The sequence below is a fragment of the Zootermopsis nevadensis genome, unplaced genomic scaffold, assembly GCF_977971745.1.
Source record: "Zootermopsis nevadensis isolate Lab colony 2312 unplaced genomic scaffold, Znev_1.0 Znev_ptg000017l, whole genome shotgun sequence".
Lineage (NCBI taxonomy): Eukaryota > Metazoa > Arthropoda > Insecta > Blattodea > Termopsidae > Zootermopsis > Zootermopsis nevadensis.
In genome coordinates, this window is record NW_028259149.1 from 17677291 (window position 1) to 17698143 (window position 20853).

Here is a 20853-nt window from a genome sequence, read left to right on the forward strand (position 1 = left end):
TATCAATTGCAGACATAACATTATTATTATTATTAGATTATTGTATTTACTTTGTTTAGTTGTGCTGAATCTGTAATTGGCTGTCTGGCTAATGATCCAGCATTCTAATAAAAAGAATTGAATTGAAGAATTGAATTATACTGATTACTTCTATATTAATTACTCCAGGTAGACGGATGGGCGTTGAAACCTTTCGCTTCAGTACGATGTGTAGAACTTCCTTGCCTCCTACACAATAATTTCCGGGAAATATTTCACCGAAATTTAATCAGCTGCGTTGTGTCCATCAAGACTGAGTCTCTGGTTGCACACTAAAGTTTTGGAAAGACGTAGGACGCCTACATTCCTTCAAATACTAAATCCTTTACGGTGAGGCTGACATGTAGTACAGACTAAATTAATTAGTAAGTCTAATACACTTTGATAATTTATTTGTTCTACTAATACAATATCGATATTTTCATATACAAATTTAAATATTTGCGTCACAGCCATTTTATATTTGGTAACAGAAATTTGTATTTATTTCAAAATCTCACATGCCTGGGCATGTGAGATTTATATTTTCGATCTTTTTTTTCGCATACTACAGAGATGAAGGTGAAAATGTTTCTAAGATTCATTATCAGACACACAACTTATGTTACCTGGCGAAGTTCGAACGTCTGCCGTATCTGATGATGCCAAATTAGAAATCAGAAAAGTTACGTGGCCGCTACTGGTATAATATTCATACCAAAATTCATAAAAATCCGTCAAATGGTTCAGTAGTCATAAATGGGCGCACACGGAGACACAGATATATTACAATAAATAAGAATATATTTTGTTACAGAATCAGGGAATTGGGTTTGATAAAACTGGTGCATTAGTCTGATTATCCATAAGCAGTAGTTTTCTGCTATAATTTGTGCTTATGCGCAATAATAATTTCCCAGGCTTACTTGTTTTTTGATTTTGGATAATTTATGTTGAAACTCCGAATAGCCTTCTCGAAGCTCTGTTAAATACTGCCTTGCCCCGCTGACTTGATAAGTAAGGTGCCCTCAGTTTCGTGGGAATACAATGCATAAGGCCATTCATTACAAATGAGTTCGCGTGAGGTATGAACGCCGCAGTTCACATTCTGTGCAGCGGCTAATAACAGTAATAACAACATTGTGTGTTTGTGTGTAATTTATTACTTTTCAATGCGTGGTATAAATAACGGTGGTCTAGCTGGCCTTGTAATCCTGGGGTCTCGGGTTCGATTCCCGGCGATGCCCGAATTTATAACTTGTGTTGGGCAAGGCCGTGGTCTAGGCAACACGGAGTTTTCCTCCGTGGCATCCCAACAATTACTCCATTCACACACAGAAGAAGGCAATGGCAAACCACTTCTGGATCATCTGCCAAGAACGTATATGAACAGGTCCCAGTCCGAGAAAAGGATGGAAGGATCCTGTTCATATGGACCTATCGACAGACAGAACACTAAATAATAATAATAATAATAATAATAATAGCCCCATTTTAAAAAAAAAAGTGTCCGTCTGCCCGCATGTTACAACTCGAAAACTGCTGAGAAATTTTTTATTAAATTTAATATTGGAAAGTTTTACTAAAATGTAGGACACTTGCCCGTTTTGGTTAAAATCGGCCAGGCACATTCACCTCGTTATGCCTTTCGTGGTTTGCTCTTCAGGAAAGAATGCATTCGAACTAAACAAACAAATCTAGAAAGAAAGAAAGAAAGAGAAGTGGATGGATGAATAAATAAATAAAGATGGATGGGGAAGGAAGAGAGAAGTACGACTGAAAGAGGGAAACAAATTGGAAAAGATGTCTCCTCTAGGACTCAGATGCTCTCAAGGTCGTCTCGTGAGAAGACTTCTTACTGTGGTTAGAAAAATTAACCATATCGCAATAAAACCTGAGGTTTGAAAGCGGTAATGCCTGAACTTGGTAGCAGCTGATGTGCACTCGCGTCACGCGTGCTGTGGGACATCGCACTCAAATAGACTTATGCAAATAAGGACCACCACCCCTCGGATCCCAACTCCTGGCAGTCATGAGAACATTAGTCCTGAATGGCAGGTCATACAACTAGAAAATTACTCTCACAAACCGTTTTTAGGGAAACGTGGACTCTTAATTAACTCTATCTGCTAACGCAGGGGTTGGCAAGTTCATTATTCATCTCACGCACAAACGCGTGTCGCATTGCGAACTATATTTGTTAATTAGTTCATCAATAATATAGTCTAATGTCGAACGTAGACTATGTTTAACTAATTATGTTATAGTCTTGTGTATTATACATGAAATAAATAATAATTATTTGGTCATTCTATTCAGCACTTCAAGTTGCCTTCATATCACAAACCTGCGTTAAATTATTTAGATTTCCACGGAAAATATAAATAATCTGCATTTTTTTTGTTTACATATCTGTGAATTCATCATTGAAAATTACAAGTTTCCTTTTTTAAAAGTTACAGCTGAAATATATGGCATTAAATTGTATAAATTATATAAAATAATAAAAATGTACAAATCAGTACATACGAGGTCGGTACAGTCTCTCTCTATATATAAGAACATTATAAAAAAATTGCTATTCACGTTATAAGGTTGCCTACCCTTGCGCCTACCACTAGAAGCTTCGCACGGGACAACACCACCCAGCGAAAACCACTTCCTGGCATGAGTTTAAATGAAAGGAGTGGCCGGTAAGAATTAATGCACTGTTTGGGACAGCCTTGACACTTTTGCAACCGGAGAACCAATGGAAATGTTGCTGTGAACACTAGGTACCATTTAAAGAAGGCAGATACGAGCCATAAATTGAAACTTGTTTCGTACGGCACGCAAAATTAAATATCAATCCGCGGCCATAGGAACTGAAGCTTTGGACTGGTTGCCCGTTGTTGCCAGATCTTCACCGCCAAAGGTACGCTCAGACAAAGAGCACGTGGCTTGTCGTGCAGGTTGCAGCAGTCAGGCCAGAGTTTATTGTGTCTCTGTATTCGTCAACCAGTGATTGATAAAGAAATAATTTTTGCGCTGGTTCACACCGTATGGAGAACGTGGGAAATCGATGGAAATTGCAGAGAACTTCGAGACGTTGTAACAAGTGACGCGAAGTTCAAAATTTGCTTTTTAATGACCCAGAATATGTTTTTGACTGTTTTACAACGGCAGAAACATGAGAAAACCAGTTACTTTCCTTACCTGCCTCTTTGCTTGTTACTTTCTTTCTTTATTCCCTCTTTCCAATAAGGCAATCAATGCCAGATATCTGTACACTATCGATTTTCACACAATCATCCGATAATATCTCGAAAAACGTCCTCATAACTCCCAGACGTAAGGAAACACCGGTTGATAAACACTGCAGTTTAGATTTATATTTATTAACAAGCTTTCACAGTTCCCCTTTTCCATTTTTTTTTGTAATTGTTTGACAATTTCTGCACCAAATATCCTTCTCCACACCCATTTTCTAGTTGCTTTCAAGTCCATTTACAAAGCCAATACACTGATTAGGCTACGGGCAGAGATTTCTGTTCGCTTACTGCGTCCAGACTTGTTGTCACTTCCCCAAGCTCCCCCCTCCACCAACTTCATTTCTAAAGGGTACGAGGGGAATCTCTTTCACGGGGGGGGGGGGGGGTAAAGCGACCGGCGCATGAATTTAACCACTCACCTCCACCTAGTGCCGAGTTTAAGAATTCATGATGCTATACCTCCCCACACGTTGTTTTGGAGTGGAACTTAATTAACCGCAGGGACTTTTTATCACAGAGATGACAAATGACCACATTTTTTAATTAACACGCGTTAAAATAATGAAGGTATTAGCCGAGTTAAAATAGATTGTGTGTAGGAGCGCTGTTCGTATTGTTGCGATGCGCCCCCCAGTACCGCGTAATTGTCCTTGTTCCGCTGAAACGAGATGGTTGCATAATTGCACATCTTCAAACGTCGCCCAGTCTTGCCGCTGTTTCTGACATCTCCGATGAGAATAACAAGAAATAATTAAAACAACCACTTTGAAGATGAAAGAGGTGGTACTTAATAATTCGGTCCGTACCGCAAAGAAAACGCCATTACAAATATCAACTTGTTAGTGCTGTTTAAGGAAATATTAGCTGTTTATTTAGAAAGACAAATATACAAATGCAGAATTACAGGTTGTTGACGATGATGGTACATCTACAGTTCACAGATCAGGAGAAAATTCCTGCTAGGAATTAGATATACGCGCATGCGCAAGATTTCGCGGCGAGTGACGACCCATCCTAAAAGCATTCGTTCCACAACCACTGAACGAACAACACACAACAATCTTTCTTGTGTTTTAATGTGTACAGCTTTAAGTTTACCGCACAGTGATTTAATCTAGAATATTATCGCAACACCCGTAGAACACATTACAAGTACGCTCACTACACGCTACTATTAACTGCTTGATGTTTTCAGTCTGTGTAGTAGCGTAAAACTCTGACGTATCACACTTCCCACCAATAGCAGCCCTCTAGTCCAGCTGATAAGTAACATTCCCCCCGCACCGCAACAGAAATGACTTTCCTCAACAGGGTTTTGCTGATCTGTGGACAGTAGTTACCAATGGGAAAAAAAAAATGAGTGAGATTCTCAAGTGAACAAATTTGTGTGGTGGATCTTATTTTCATCAACACTGGATCCACTTGTTTCAAGAAACGAACGACAGTGTTGTGACTGCATTCAATCTTTGCCTTCCAAGAACCAAGAAATGACCGGAAATAACAAAAGAAAGAACAATGATTTTCTTTAATACAAGAACACTGAAAAGCACCACTGTTGGAAGTTGTCTGGGCTGCATTTCTTTGCTGGTATGGTTGCGCCCAAGCGAGTCGTCAACGGAATGCGTTCTCGTGGATGGCCGCGTGAAGGCGCTTCCGACGCCATACCTCCCTCTCGATCAATAAGTAAGTGGCGGGGAACAGAGCAGTTGAACAGCAAGCCGAGGGAAGTGAGACACGAAAAGCCGTGTGCGCGGTGAAGCTCTGTTGAGGCCGTGCGTCAGTGCATTTGTGTGTGAGTGAGGAAAATTATCGCCCACGTCCTTTGCGTCTCTCTGTCTCTGCTGTTTCTTATTCTTTCGGTTCTCATTTACCTTCGCTTATATCATCCCTACTGCTGGTTGTCCCCCCCTTTCTTCCTTGGCGGGCAACTTCCGTCAGTGTACGACTGTTGTTTGTGGAAAGTCGGGCAGAAGGGAGCGTTTGGTTGGTTTAATACAGAAATGGCTACTGAAGACGTGTACTCGTGAATTCAGAAACCAACTATGAGACTTGATGGTCACCTGAGGTTAACACTTCTTCGCATTTGACTGTGTTAATATCATCACTACCGCCAGTCATAAAAGGTCAGTAACCATCCGCCATTACTCAAGCTGCGCGCACACAGATATTCATACACGTACATAAAAGAGTTTTTTTTTGGGGATACTTCCAACTACCTGGCAACAATCCACGAATGTTGCCTTTTTTTTTTTTTCATTTTGAAGTTAGAGCTGCTTTAATCGGCGTGTGGTGTTTGTGTATTTATGTTTTAAGGTTTGTGAAAATGTTTGAATTATCATTATTGTGCTTGCGTTAACAGTAGCCGCCAGTTGGTAGTGGTTATAATAAAGCATTCTATTCTACCACAAAATAAGTTACACGTCACTGAACAAGAAGCAGAAGTTTAACTTGAGAACGAGTGTAACAAATCGACATCAGATTCGTGATGAAATTAAGAATTAATTAAAACACGTTGATGTTTGCAGCCATGTAAGCAGTTAAGAAGGAACTGAATGAGAAACATCGCAGTTTGTGCTCTTAATGAAATATAATATCTAGGTACATGAGATGTGTGGGACATTCATATACAGTTTTATTCAGCAAAAACAGAGAGATCTAGATCAAAGCGTGGGGGGAAATTAGCTGTCTAATATGGGAAATAATTTTAAATGGCACAATTAGTTAACAAGTGAGGTATTTTAAATATCTTGGCTGCAATTATTACGTGAACTTGAGTATATGGTAGGTAGAAAATTGTATTTATTCCAGACCCTATATGTATTTTCGATCTATAGATAAGGAACAAAGAAATGGGGAGACTGCATAATGAATTTGAACTTTTTACCTTATACTGATTGGAATATTCAAGTAACAAGGTCGAGATTTGCTTGACATGAGGATAATAATAATACATTTTACTAAACATATTTCAAGTAGGACGTGACCTTGAGTTACGCACGAGAGGGAAAGTGAATCATAGAAATAGTTTCAGAGACGTGAGCTACATTCAGCTGGTTTGGGATACAACCCTACAGGAGGATTTTGTGAACACGATGATAAACTTAACACAAGTTCCCGTAAAAGAAGGGATTGACCGGTTGAGTAACAATCAGCTGGTGCACGTCCTTTGTCGCATATTACGGTCCTGGTGCTTCCCCCCCTCTCCCTTCCCACCCGTGCTTGGTATGCCAACATGTTGGCAGGTTTCAGCTAGGACATGTTATAATTAAATATAAGAACAGTGTCGTTATTTGTATTGTAGGTCAGAATTTCGTATCCCGGTTGAGGAATAAATGCATTATGTGAAGAAAGTTTAATCAGCAAGTCCACTATCAGGGGCATGTAAGAAATTTACGTCTTAAATAGAAAATAAGTCTGAGTAGATGCACTAGATTAATAAGCGGATGCACACACGAGTAACATAATTTCTTTTCACACCAGTATTGAAACCAACAAATGTCGGAACTTTAGCGTTTGAGATGCGTACCTTTTTAAACAGTAACATTGGTTTAATGTTTCATGTTATCCTCCCATGTGCGGGTTCGCCTTCCCAAGTGGTATATTCCCTTCAACCATAAATTTTGTACGCATTTATCATCTGCCCCATGCTCGTTGCATGCCCCACCCATCTCGTCCTCATTGATTTGAACATCCTAAAATACTTGGTGGAGAGTAAGGCTAGGGACCCACTGGCGCGACTAGCCGCGTGCGACTAGCTGCTTGTCGCACGCGGTTTATTAAATCGCGTGCGGCTAGTCGCGCGCGATTTATGAAGTCGCGGCGACTACGCGCGACAAGCATTTATCAGTATTTAAATGGAGGTTGGAGAGAGAGCAGCCCCTACTGTTCTATCATGTCCGTCGTGGGAAAAAGCGAAGTCTTTGATACTGCATACATCCCATGTTCTTGGAACGTTCCACAAAAGGCGCATTCCATCTGCTGTACGACGAGAAGTTTTTCAACTACACAAGAATGAGTGTGAAGTCGTTCGACCAACTGTTACAACTGATCAGGGAGGAAATAGAAGGAACGGATACAAATTTTCGCCAGAGCATACGCCCCGAAGAAAAACTCATGGTCACTTTAAGGTACGAGGTGGGATCGGAAAGTTTCAAGACTGTGTCAATAGAGGGCGAACCGGATGTAGTACGAGCTTCTGCCTTTAGGGGGTGCGGCCTACATTCATAGTGAATCAGTGTGCCAGCCGGCATCATCGAATTAGCATTTGTTTCTTAGTTACTGGCGTTTTGGTAGTGCATTACACCGACCCTCCTGCGATTTCGGAATGGCGTGTGCATCAAATTTTGCCAAAGACTCGCCAAAACGGCTACGGAAACCTATGAAATGCTAAAACAAGCATTTGGGGGGTCCGCAATGGGTCGTGCACAAACTTTTGTGTGGCATTCACGTTTTAAAAATGGCCGAACCTCTGTCGATGATGACGAGCGTTCTGGACGACCATCTTCGAGCACAACGCCCGAAAATGTTACGAACATTCGGCAGGCCATTCACGAAGATCGACGTCGTACCATCAACGACTTGTGCGACATTGTTGGGATAGGCTATGGGACCTGTCAGCTGATTCTAAAGGAAGAACTCCACATGCGACGCATCCTGTCTGAGGACCAGAAGCAGAATCGACTTGACTTCTCGTTCGTCAGGAGCTCAAAGATCTTGCAAGAACCGACCCCAACTTCCTTTTTAAGCTCCGTGTGACTTCTTCCTCTTCCCAAAGATGAAAATTCAGCTAAAGGGAAGGAGATTTGAGACGATAGAAGAGATTCAGGCAGAATCGCAGATGGTGCTTGACAGGCTGACAAAGAAAGATTTCCAGGGATGCTTCCAGGCTTGGCAGCGGCGCTGGGATCGTTGTGTTCACTCCCAGGGGAACTACTTCAAGGGTGACGGATGAATCTAATACCTGAGATAAGTGTACTGGTTTTTATAGGCGCAGTCTTGAAACTTTCCGATCGCACCTCGTATGCAAAATTTATTTCAGTTATTCATTTAAATATCTCCACCTAGTCTGAACCCGGCGATACAGCAGAATTCTCCAAGGAGTGGTCTGATGTTGACGGCCTGTCCGGATAGGAGGTAGAATAATAACCACGTTGTGAATTGTGTGATGAGAAAACAAGTTGAGGTTGATAACTCTGAATCAACTCGATCAGTTCAATTTTAGTCGTACTTTTGCAGTAGTCTGGTATTATTTTGAAGTCATCCAGGAGCGACAACAAAAATAATTTATCAGAGTCGTGGTGTTCGCTTTCTTGTCTAGCTTGAAGACTTGATTTTAAAATATTAACCATTTCCCACAAAGTTTTTCTTATATTTTTATCACAATATTCCTCCATACCGCTGTTCCACAGTGCTGGTCGTTCTTCAATTTCCATAATGAACAACTCTGTGTTAAAAGATTTCTCGGACATCGCCATATGGAATACAGGCAACTCACATACAGCTCCGGCTCCCGCGTGCGACCTGCAGCGTCACTGAGTTCGCTCTGGTTGAAGTTCGTTACTTTTATAGCCGTGCGCTTTGTATTGCTTTTTATAGGTGCAAAATCCACTGGCGCGGCGCGACTGCCGAGTCGCGCGCGGCGGTTAAGTTTAGGAACGCGGCAAACAGGCGGCAGAGCTGTCGCGCGCGGCTATAAAAGTCAACTTGTTTTCTCATCACACCATTCACAACGTGGTTATTATTCTACCTCCTATCCGGACAGGCCGTCAACATCAGACCACTCCTTGGAGAATTCTGCTGTATCGCCGGGTTCAGACTAGGTGGAGATATTTAAATGAATAACTGAAATAAATTTTGCATACCTTAAAGTGACCATGAGTTTTTCTTCAGGGCGTATGCTCTGGCGAAAATTTGTATCCGTTCCTTCTATTTCCTCCCTGATCAGTTGTAACAGTTGGTCGAACGATTTCACACTCATTCGTGTGTAGTTGAAAAACTTCTCGTCGTACAGCAGATGGAATGCGCCTTTTGTGGAACTTTCCAAGAACATGGGATGTATCCAGTATCGTCGACTTCGCTTTTCCCCACGACGGACATGATAGAACAGTAGGGGCTGCTCTCTCTTCAACCTCCATTTAAATACTGTCGCCGCGACTTCATAAACCGCGTGCGACTAGCTGACTTGACGCACGCGGCACGCGGCTAGTCGCGCCTAAAAGTTACTAAGTGGAACCAAGGTTCCGGAGAATCTGACGTAAATACGTCTCTGTATTTAAATTATATTTACGTCTCTGTAATGTAATGTTATCTTCAATGTTATCCATCTTGTTACGAAAGCGGATTGTTGACGGCAGTAATGTAACACAACAATGCCGAGTAAACAGATGATGTTTCCTAGGTAACATAATGCACGCAAGCTGACCATTGTTGTCGGTCCATATTTACACATTGTTGATATAGATCTTACACGTTTTTCAGTCACTCTTTTGCGGAAAGACCCTTCCATATAGACGTATTTACGTCAAAAAATATGAAGCTATCCAAAATGCGGTCACTTTGTCAGTCTGTAACCAATCACATGTCCCATTATTGGTTTGTGTTAATTCTGTACGTGTAATGAATCCAACTTTTATGTATTATCAACTCATTGTCGTGTTTTCTTGTCGGACTGAACTTGGACCCGCGCCAAGTGGGAGTTGATGTTACATTTCCTTTTGGGGCAAAGATTGAAATTTTGATTGTCAAACCGTAAGCATGTTTACGGTAGATAAATGGAGTTTTGCCGACTGTTGCAACACAACACTTTGTGAGCTTGGGAGAGGTGGCAGTGAGGATTGTGAAATTAATAAAGTGTTCGATTGATTTGCCACGAACTGGCCGTGAACACAAATGAGATGAGTAGTTGCCTACCGACCAGCAGAGCTAAGCAAATATCCCGGAGACCCAACGTATCCCACCGGTTACACACGGTCCGGGATGGACTGCAGTGTGTGACCAGCCACAACATAGCGGACCCCGCGGTCTACCGCAAGTCTTAGGTTCAAATACCCTGTCCTCAAACGCCGGAAATTTGGTTTTTTCGTTAATTGAGAGACCAAGTTTTGTACACGCAAAAACAACAAATAAAATTCTAGTTTTATATATTTTAATATTCTAATATTTACGTTTTTAAAAGCAGATGGGAAGACATATTTCTAAACTACATAGCGGCAAGCACTTCCCGAATTTAAATGCAATTTTAATTAGCAGCTGTCGTTCTGAATACTCGAAGTGTGCCACATTTTAGAAGGATTTGTTATCTGCCATATCTTTTTATTATGAATTCGTCCTGAATTGTGGTGGCTGCTTCTCGAGACCAACTGCTATAAAAACATCTGTGCTCCATCATTTAACTTTGCGTGTAGTAGAGATGGTGGTGGCTACAGTAGGATTTCGTTTATATGTTACCGGAAAACTATGAAATCCGGCAATGTATGGAATGCCTGAAGTCAGTGAGCAATGTATGAAATTCAGGCATTCTATGGAATGCGCAGGTATTTTAATAAAATACCTAGAATGTTTAGGCGACTTATGAAACTAACAGTTTGTTTTATATTTTGCACAGGTATTTTATAAAATGTGTGAGAATCTTTAAAGTAGGGGAAGGTCGTATAGTACCGGACACCGAATGATTTCGGGGCGAGGGGAGGAATGTGTAATTTGAAACAAAAAAAAATATATTTTTTTTTTTACAAATTTGAACTTTTATATTCGTGAAACATGTATTTTAAATAAATCAAATTGTCAAAAAAAGTAAAGAAAAACGTGTTTTAAAAAAATTGTTTACATTTTCAACATTCTTGCAACGTTGTTAGTCCACTTCCGAGAGAACTTTTGGGGACTGAAAAAAAAAATCTTCTCCTTATTCCTAACCTTATCTATAGCAAGATTCATTTGATCTTCGGTCCATTGTCCATTGCTGTTCATTCTAATAGCAAATCTGATTTTAATGCCTGAAACAAATATATATTATTTAAATCTTGTCCGTCTAATCACAATAAATTCTTATTGAATATTAAAATATTACAATAATTAACATTTAAAATATTTAAAATATTAAATGATGTTCTTTATCGAAATATTCGATTTACATTAGACCATCGAATCGAATATTTCGATAAAGAACGTCATTTAATATTTTAAATATTTTAAATGTTAATTATTGTAATATTTTAATATTCAATAAGAATTTATTGTGATTAGACGGACAAGATTTAAATAATATATATTTATTATATCACGCCTGAAACAAAATAAAGAAACACCAAATCTCTCCAACAGTAAAGATAACAGAGTTTATATAATAATCAGGGGTAAAAACAGAATCAAACTAAATTATATTTATTCTTAAATAATATTTTCGAGAATTGTTGTTCTGTCCGGTGCTACCAGAAACCACGCCGTCCGATATTAGACGACAGACACGTAAAGAGAAAATGGCTACTGGAACAAAATCATTCTACAAATACAGTCTGTAGTTGATGAATAAAATTAATTATTGCATTGCCGTTCTTTTTAGTGGCTTTATTTTTTAAATACAGTTGTTCCCTTGCAGCGTTGTGCGTTACAACCTCCACTGATGGATGAAACATTAAAGATAATATACTTCCTGGAATCGATCTGTGTTATTGAAACAGAAGAGTGGATCTCGAGTCCCTTGAAAGCTTTTCAGGGGTTGACGGATTTCATTACGAGCAATTTCCGAGACGCAGTTTTCTAATGCAATTATAAATCTGTAATGTGCATCTGCCCCAAATAATTATATCACTGGAAATAACAGAGAAAGACGCTTAACTACAAAGAACCTTGCTTTGCAGAACAGTTTGTAGACTACGAGACTTCGATCGTGTACGAGACAAACCAAGAACAAAATTGTGTTACCAGTTAAAATGTGTTTTTGTAGTTGGCGTGCTTGGAATTGAATTTTCTCCTTTCGTTGTCACGTTGAGTAGTCTTACTAGTTCACCATCCTTGGCCCTAAATAGAACTCCATTATTTGGAGCGTCGGTCAGCGAGTCTGTCAGTCAAGTCAACCAATCAGCCGGCTGAATCAGGATATCTTCTACGGAACCAGGAAGTTCAATGTCAGCACGCCACTGGTTCAGGTAAATCCAGTCCACATCGTTTCGTTATGGAGCCGTTATTAAATTATTCTGATACATGTAGGTCTTCCTGTTTGTAACTTCCGTTCAAACTGCAGTGTATTTTTGAGTCAGAGCGAATTAATCTGTTGTCACTCCGTGTCCTTTGTAGAATGATGATGGACCGCTCAGAGCGACCACGCGAATCAACGCTATGAACCAGAACAGCGGGCAGATGCTGTTTCATCCAGGCTTTTTGAAACGCTGTTCCAACTCTCGTGGATCTTGATTACTTTAATCGCCTTCGGCCTTTGTCCTGTAAGAACCGAGGAAGAGGTGAGACGGTCAAGATAATTTGATACTGTTTTATTTTTAAAAATTATTTGTGTACGGCTGCTGCAGGCCCGCGGACTCCCGATTGAGAAACACCTGTCTATGTTTCGTGTATCCCGTCTGGGAGACAGCTGTGCAGTACTAGACAGGGAACTCTCGGTTTACGAAGACTTCCGGTTCCAAGACGTTGTTCGTTATGTGTATCTTGCGTTCCTGAGCTTTTGCGATATTGTTATATATTATAATAGGGGTAATCATGAGCTGGGATAGCTCAGTCAGTATAGTGACTAGCTACGGGCTGGACGACCGGGGTTCGATCCCCGACGGGGGCAGAGGATTTTTCCTCTAGCCTCTGGGGCCCACCCAGCCTCCTCTACAATGGGTACCGGGGTCTTTTCCCGGGGGTAAAGCCGGCCGGGGCGTGATGCTGACCACTCACCCCCCATCTAGTGCCGAGGTCAAGGAAGACCTCCACTCCCCCCAAGCGCCTACATGGCGTATAGTGGGACAAACTTAACTTTTACTTACTACAAGTAATCACGAGTATGTACTAATGATGCAGTTAATGATTCGGGTACCATTGTGACGTCTGCGTGTTTTAGTAAGGGACCTTGAAGTTCTAGGAACACAGGTATGGAGACGCAGTGTGTTCTCTGTGAGGTACGGACTGAATTTCTAAATGTTATTTAGACGAGCTTCGGCTTCGAAGAATTTTAGATGAGGCATCAGTCTGTCTTTAAGAGGACCAACATCTATGCTTGGGACGTAATCCCGATTAAAACTACATAACCATCTGGATAGGCACTTATCTTGCCAATGAAGTCTCATCTCTTTCTGTCTGTTAGGATATGAGTTGCTTTGAAGCTCTGTAAACCTTGAAGACAACTAATGCACTTTAAACCATTATTTTCAACGTCCATTGTGACTCGGGTGGACGATATCCAAATTGCTAATGAACAGAAGTATTTTGTACTAAGAAACTGTGTGTTTTAAGATAAATTGGCTCTGACAGTGGAATGAATTCAGCCCGGAATTACCCTTGAATGATCCATTCGGTATAATTCTTTTTCCATCATTTTAGTTAGATCTTTTTGTCGATGGCATGTCGGCTTAAACGTTTATGAACTCTTGAGTCCGCGAGTTGTGCCTGTGGGGGTCCTCATGTAGAGTAGATTCTCTGCTGTTTTATTTTTATGCTGTGTATGATGTAAGTTTTAAAATTTTCATCACATTTTTGATTTAAAATTTGAATAAAAACATGACAAACTGTACCCTGTATCTACAGTCTGTCCCAGAAAGATCTATGCACATTATATCACGGAATATTAACCTAAATACGTGTATAAGACAGGATTTTAAAACCATTAAGTCATTCTCTGCAAAAATTATTAATACTTCGTAAAGAAAACTTTCAGTAGCGTCCCCCTGGGGCTGGCGGAATTTTTCGAATCATGTCAGGCTTGCGTTAGAAGGTTTATTAAACTCCATTGTGAAAGATTGATTGAAGTGTGAAAATGATAGCTTTGAAAGTAAGTTATTCTTTTACAAGTGTTGTGTCATGCCAAATTACGCAAGCTAAACAAATATAAAATATTCTTCTTCTTCTTCTCCTCCTCCAACTCCTTGTTACGACTTCTGACTAAAATGCAGTTATGTGGGGAAAAAAAGAGATACATAATTTATTAATGCAATATGTCGGGGAAGGTTTGAGCTTAATTTAGTCGTAATAGCTGAAGGACCGCCACGGTGGTCTAGCGGTTAGAACGCTGGCCTTGTAATCCTGGGGTCTCGGGTTCGATTCCCGGCGGTGCCCGAATTTATAACTTGTGTTGGTCAAGGCCGTGGTCTAGGCAACACGGAGTTTTCCTCCGTGGCATCCCAACAATTACTCCATTCACACACAGAAGAAGGCAATGGCAAACCACTTCTGGATCATCTGCCAAGAACGTATATGAACAGGTCCCAGTCCGAGAAAAGGATGGAAGGATCCTGTTCATATGGACCTGTCGCCAGACAGAACACTAAATAATAATAATAGCTGAAGGAAACACGTGCCATAAAAATAGAAATTTCGCGGTTGTTGGTTGCTTGATTAATCTGGTAAATCATTTCTTTTATATTTCTACAGTTTTAGTGGTTTGTCGGCCCACTATGAGCCAGACCGAAGCATTTGTCACTGGTTTATAGGTAATTTAACGACGACGTGTACAATCTAAAATGTCATTTAGCGTCGAATGAGATAGTGGGGTGGAGGTTAAGATATAGACAAACGACGATCCAAATTCGCCTTTATCATTCCGCTCGACAGCGATAAGTAGTGAAATGGATGTATAGGGTAATTTAGGGATATCTCGACACCTTAAGAAAGAATTCTAGGTTTCAGGAATATTTTTTGAAAATTAAAAACAGAAATTTTCATATATTATCCATGGAGGTATGTTTTATTTGTACTACAATAATAAAGCAGGTAAGTTTAAGTGCAATTAACAAAAAAGAAATGGAAGCAAAATGTCGACTTCTCCCTGTGTTTGGGGAGATCTCGACATGTGCATGGGAAATATTAGGAGACTGTAAATACTGAACAGAAACAATTTGGATTCATAAAATAATGTCAATAAACAGTAAATATGCAAAATTAAAAACAGGCGTTACATGTGAACTGATTATCTGCTCCATTTTCCACGCAAGTTTCATGAAACCATCTTCCACAGTCGCCGAGACATTTAACCCATTGTTCGCCAGCTTTGTCATCGTAATAGTAGGCACTGCACATACCACAGTAATTTTTAACACGGTTGATGTTACCTGAGGAGCTGGGAACATCCGTCCCGAGCCGTCGCTCTGAATGGCGGCTAATAATTGTCTTCATTTCAATACGCCTGTTTGGCTTTCCACTTTTCTGTCTGCTCTCTCTCAGTTTTTCCCTGAAGGCTGCTGATGTTACAACGGCCGATTCCTGTTTCCTCCTTCCTTTGCGAATAGAGGAGTCACTTCGGGATTTTACCACTGGAACTGGTGACAATTCTTCAAAGAACGTAGACGTTGATGAGGGTGCAGGGGAGTCAAGACGAACAGGATCTCCACCATTCAGAGCTGGCACAAGCTCATACTCGAAGACATCATCTGCCAGTACGCCAGGGTTGTATGGGTAGATTCCACATTTTCGAAACCCACTAGTCAAATTACCAACTGTTGCTGACTTATCCCATGCCAAGTGAACACCGTATCATAAGGTTCATAACCAGAAAAAGATATATTAGGGAGAACTCGACATGTCGAGTTCTCCCCAGTACACTGTGTCGAAACCTCCCTGACTTACACGATTACAATACACATGTCACCACTGGTCACAGTTGAAGTTTTTGTCAGTTCACATAGCATGGCTGTCCTTTAGAAAGTGCGAGTTGTCACCACAATAACTATTAATCCATAAATGCCATGTGCATCCAGTGTAATTATCATTATCTGGAATGTAATTATTATAGCATGTGCTATTTAGGGTATGTAAAACTCACCTGGTCGTCTTTGAGGGTTCCGTACGAGGTTGAGACTTGCAAAAACAGACTCCTTTGAAGTTACACGTTGATCGCAGTATGGTAGGCTATCTTCTGTACAATTACAGTCTTTGCCACTACAGTGCAGCTGTCGCTAGAGTGAAATTTGTTAAAAGTGTCGAGATCTCCCAGATGTCGAGATCTCCCTAAATTACTATAACTAGGAAGCCTGTTTGAGAGCACGCGGTAAACGTACCTAAGAATTTTTGTGAGAAAGGTTTTTTTGGACGGTAATAAAATTTTAGATATGTATATTATGTAAACCTGTGACAAATGTCTAATGTTTTTGAAGTAGTGGGGAAACGATACCACTGCAGTGAATACACAGAAATAAAGAATTTAATTACGTTTAATTATTAACTTATCATTTCTGTTAACCTTATCATACAGTGGAAATAATTCGAATTAAAGTAAACGTTCCTAGGAATTTGTTATGTTGGTATAAAGGTATGCACGGGCCAGAGCCTGTCCCGAGGTATGGGCCTGATCTATCAAATGATAGCAGTCAAATGTTATGTAGAACATTTCGGGGTTTTCTCGGGCCACTCCTTTTTTCGCAAAGAAAAATATTCGTAGTTGCGCTCATCGTCTGCTCGTCACACAGTCGGGTTCCAGAAATAAATCCCACCGACTTGATTGTCTCGGAAATAATTCGAGATTGCACCTTACAAACTTGGCGTCAGATATCTAGATACCGTTGTACCATTTCTGAAACGCAGATTTTTAAGAGCGTCATTAAATAATCGAGCTCGGGCTGGGACAGGAAGTCTTTGTTGGTGATTGAAACATAACGAGTACAGATTATACACAGCGGATCGACGTCGAGTTGAAGCAAAATGGGTGCTTAGTAACTTATCCACAAGACGACGTCATTTCGTTTATAGTCTTAGCTCAAAATGATAATATTCACACTACAACTGTGGCGTCGCGACGTCCTTCGTCATTATGATTCCTTCATACAGAATAAACATTCATGGCGACTCAGCGACACTCAGCGATGACTAAAACATTATAAAAAATTGCCTGGCTTACGTGTGTATCAACTGTGAATGCTATCACCGGTCGCTTAGTCAGTGTTCTTTTTAAGTTCGTAATTGGTTGTATAACAGATACGTGTTATTGTTCCAAATCGCTCTTGGATACAAGAAATTTGAGCGAGAACTAGAGAGTAGGCCTATATTAAAGTTACATTTCTTAACTGTTATTTCTTTGAAAATATCTGAGAAGGGACATTACTGTGCCATATTAAGTTTTTCCCTTCTCAGTGCAATAATTCTGTAATGCAAGTACCCCGGAATCTGCGGAGATGTTTGGCGAATTTGAAAAGGTCTAGCAGGATATTGTATTTAAACGTATCAAATTATAATAAGCGTATTACTGTCTAGGATAACATGTAACATGCCTTAAGGAAATATTAAATCTGTACAAAAATAGGGTTGGGATACGCGAAGGCAGATATTATCCGGTGTGATAGATGAAACAGCTTCAGTGACCCATCGCTGGGCCATCTAACTGGAGAATGAAATTGTAATCTCCACATTACCTAAACCAAACATTTCCTCAGCGATGGGTTGGACGAGGAGAGTGGATAGCCTGGCCTCCACGCTCTCCAGATCTTACCCCTATGGGGTTATGTGAAGCAACAAGCGTTCTCTGTCCAAATAATAAATTTGGACCATTTAAAAGAACGGATCACTGAAGCTGTTTCATCCGCGTGGTGACCAGTGTCGTCTTTCGTGTTATAACTTGGGAGGCTTTTTCTTCAGAGAATTATTTCTAAGAAGCAGACAAGGTCAAGGATTTCTGACGATGGGTCTTCTTCTGTGTCCAGGTAAAAAAGGGACAGGTCGTACAGACACGCTCAGAGCAGAGGCATTCTGGGAAGTAACAGCAAGGTCGTTCACGCTGGACGATGTATGGGAAGCGTTTTTAAATTCCGTTTAATCTAGTCCCCAGTTTGGGGGATCGGCCCTGGACCAGCTTCTTCCCCACATAAACTAGTTTAATCCTGGGTTTCTTTCATGCTTTCATCTCTCATCGTTTCTTTTCCAGGCGTGAGTGGGCTGATACTGGGTTGTCTTAGTAAGGTTATCTTATTTTATCAACCGCCCGCCAGGCTTAAAGATGATAAACACAGGAAGTTTAATCAGCAGTCAGTAAAAGCGTGGGCCTCGTGCCGCTTGGTCGCTGGGACCGTGGGTTCGAACCCCACTCAAGCCATGGATGTTGTGTTGTGCTGTCCTGTGTACAGGTAGAGGCCTTGCGACGGGCCGATCCCTCATCCAAGGAGTCCTACCGAATGTCTAATAGATCGAGCCAACGAAAAGTTGGGACCCGCAGTGCTCAGGAACTTGCACGAAAATCCTAGTCATTTGCGTCTAATGTAGCTGTTCCATGTTTCCGTCCATATCATTGACATAACCTATTCATTTTATTCTCATAATTTGACATTTGTTGATTCACACGAATCTGTTAAGCCAGCAGGCAGCGTGTTTTCTGTTTATCATCGTTTATGTTTATTCAGATGTTTATGTCTATTTTGTGGTTGAAGGTTATACGTAGGTCTGTTGATAAAAATAGTTATTAACAATTTTAAGGCTCATTAATTTTGAATTTGTCAGTATTTAGAGCGAGTTATTTATTGCACGAATATAACATTTAAAGTACTTTACAAAATTCTTTTCAAATTAGCTAAATTGACACTAATAAGAACAGGCCCATACCGTAATCTTCAAGATGAATAGCGCGAAATATTTATATCAATTTTAATTTTTAACATCAATATTAAAATAGTTTGTGTATAGACTTGAAGAATAAATATATGTATGAATTGAAAACACGAACATGACGCATCTAAACTATAAATATAATTTTATTATTTATATCAATCGTAATACTTAAAGGATTATCTTGTGCCATGTTTAATGCATTTACGAAATGGAACTTTCATTCATAATCAACGCGGATTTTGACGTAATAGATGAACTGTCGATGTTTTCTTTTTGTTTGAAATATAAGCTATGAAGAAAATGGAAAATTATCGTAAGAACCAATTGTTAAAAAAACACCATTCTTCACTTTGGTGTTAATGTGTTTGCACCTTCGCATAATTTCCTTATCCATAAATAAACTGGTGTTACTGCGTTATCATGTCCGTGTGTATGTGTGTTACCTAACGTTTGAAAAATGAAGTTATTCACACAAAACTTGGATATAACCTGAGGCCTTAATCCAGATATTTATTACTATGATATCTGTGTTATCAGCAAAGTTGCTGTGTGTACTTCATAGTTGAGAGCGGGATTATCACCATTTCATGTAGAGTCATGATAATTGATTTCGGAAGAAAATGACTTGTAAACGCCAACTAAGGTGACAGCGACATTTATTAAGTAACGAACTGTTGGAGATGGGCTTATTAATTTTCTTATTGAGATATGTTATCACCATACCTGTGAAACTCTAAAGTAGCAGTAGTAGTTGGTTTATCGGCCTATCAGCTACTGTGGCTGTCAGCGCCATTCTGCTAGTTAAAGCATGATTTTCTAGACTGGTGGATTGTTCGCAAGTATGACGTAGAAATAATAACTAACTACCTAACTAGATGGCTTACGGAACACGAAGGTTCATCACCGAATTAACCAAAGCCCTCCACCGGACCCTGTCCTGGGCCAACAAAATCCAGTCTCCTTCATCTCCTATCTCCGATAGATCCCGCCTGAGATTATCCTCCCATCTACGTCTAGGTCTCCCCAGCGGTCTCTTCCCCTCAGGCTTCCCAAATAGTGGACCCAACCAACCAGATGGCTTACGGAACCCGAAGGTTCATCACCGAATTAACCAAAGCCCTCCACCGGACCCTGTCCTGGGCCAACAAAATCCAGTCTCCTTCAACTCCTATCTCCCATAGATCCCGCCTGAGATTATCCTCCCATCTACGTCTAGGTCTCCCCAGCGGTCTCGTTCCTTCAGGTTTTCCGACCAATACCCGGAGCCCCATCCGTGCACGCCCATCACATTCTTCTTGTCTTAATCACCCTGACAAAATTGGGGGAGCAGTACAGATTTTTAAGCTCGTCATTGTGCAGTTTTCTCCACGCCCCATCGTCTTCCCTCTTAGGCCCAAATATCCTCCTCAACACCCGATTCTCAAACACCTGTAATCAGTGTTCCTCTCTCTGAGTGAGAGACCATGTTTCGCACCCATACAAAACAACAGGCAAAATTATTGTTTCGTATATTTTAATCTTCAGGTTCTTAGGAATCAGACGGGAAGACAAAATATTTTGAACTGAGAAGTAGCAAGCATTTCCGGAATTTGGTCTCCTCCTAACTTCCTCATGAGAATCGTTTTTTTTTTGTTGTTCCCAAATATTTGAACTTTGTAACCCTTTCAAAGGACTTATTAGCTACCCTAAGGTAATTTTGCCCGCCTGTCTGCTGACGACGAGATACTAACATGTACTTAGTTTTTTCTCTAGTCTTAGGCAGGGGAACTCCTGGCGTCTCATGTACTCTGGGTAGTCCAGAAGGACATGTCTGTTGCTACAAGGGGCACACACGTGGGTGAATTGCTAG

At 40.5% G+C, this 20853-nt stretch overlaps 1 protein-coding gene across 4 annotated transcripts in view; it reads left to right on the top strand.

Moving 5' to 3' along the window:
• The window catches only part of Ndae1 (Na[+]-driven anion exchanger 1), a 138576-nt gene that overhangs the window by 26739 nt on the left and 90984 nt on the right, over positions 1-20853 (top strand). Inside the window, exons 1-2 of one of the 4 annotated variants that reach the window (XM_022078829.2) lie at positions 4650-5392; positions 12561-12724. The exons of 1 other annotated variant lie outside the window; for it this stretch is intronic. The gene's annotated coding sequence lies outside the window, so the exon portion shown is untranslated. Of the gene's footprint in view, positions 1-4649; positions 5393-12560; positions 12725-20853 lie in introns of those variants that run through there. 2 more of the 4 variants (XM_022078830.2, XM_022078827.2) reach the window with 2 other exon arrangements.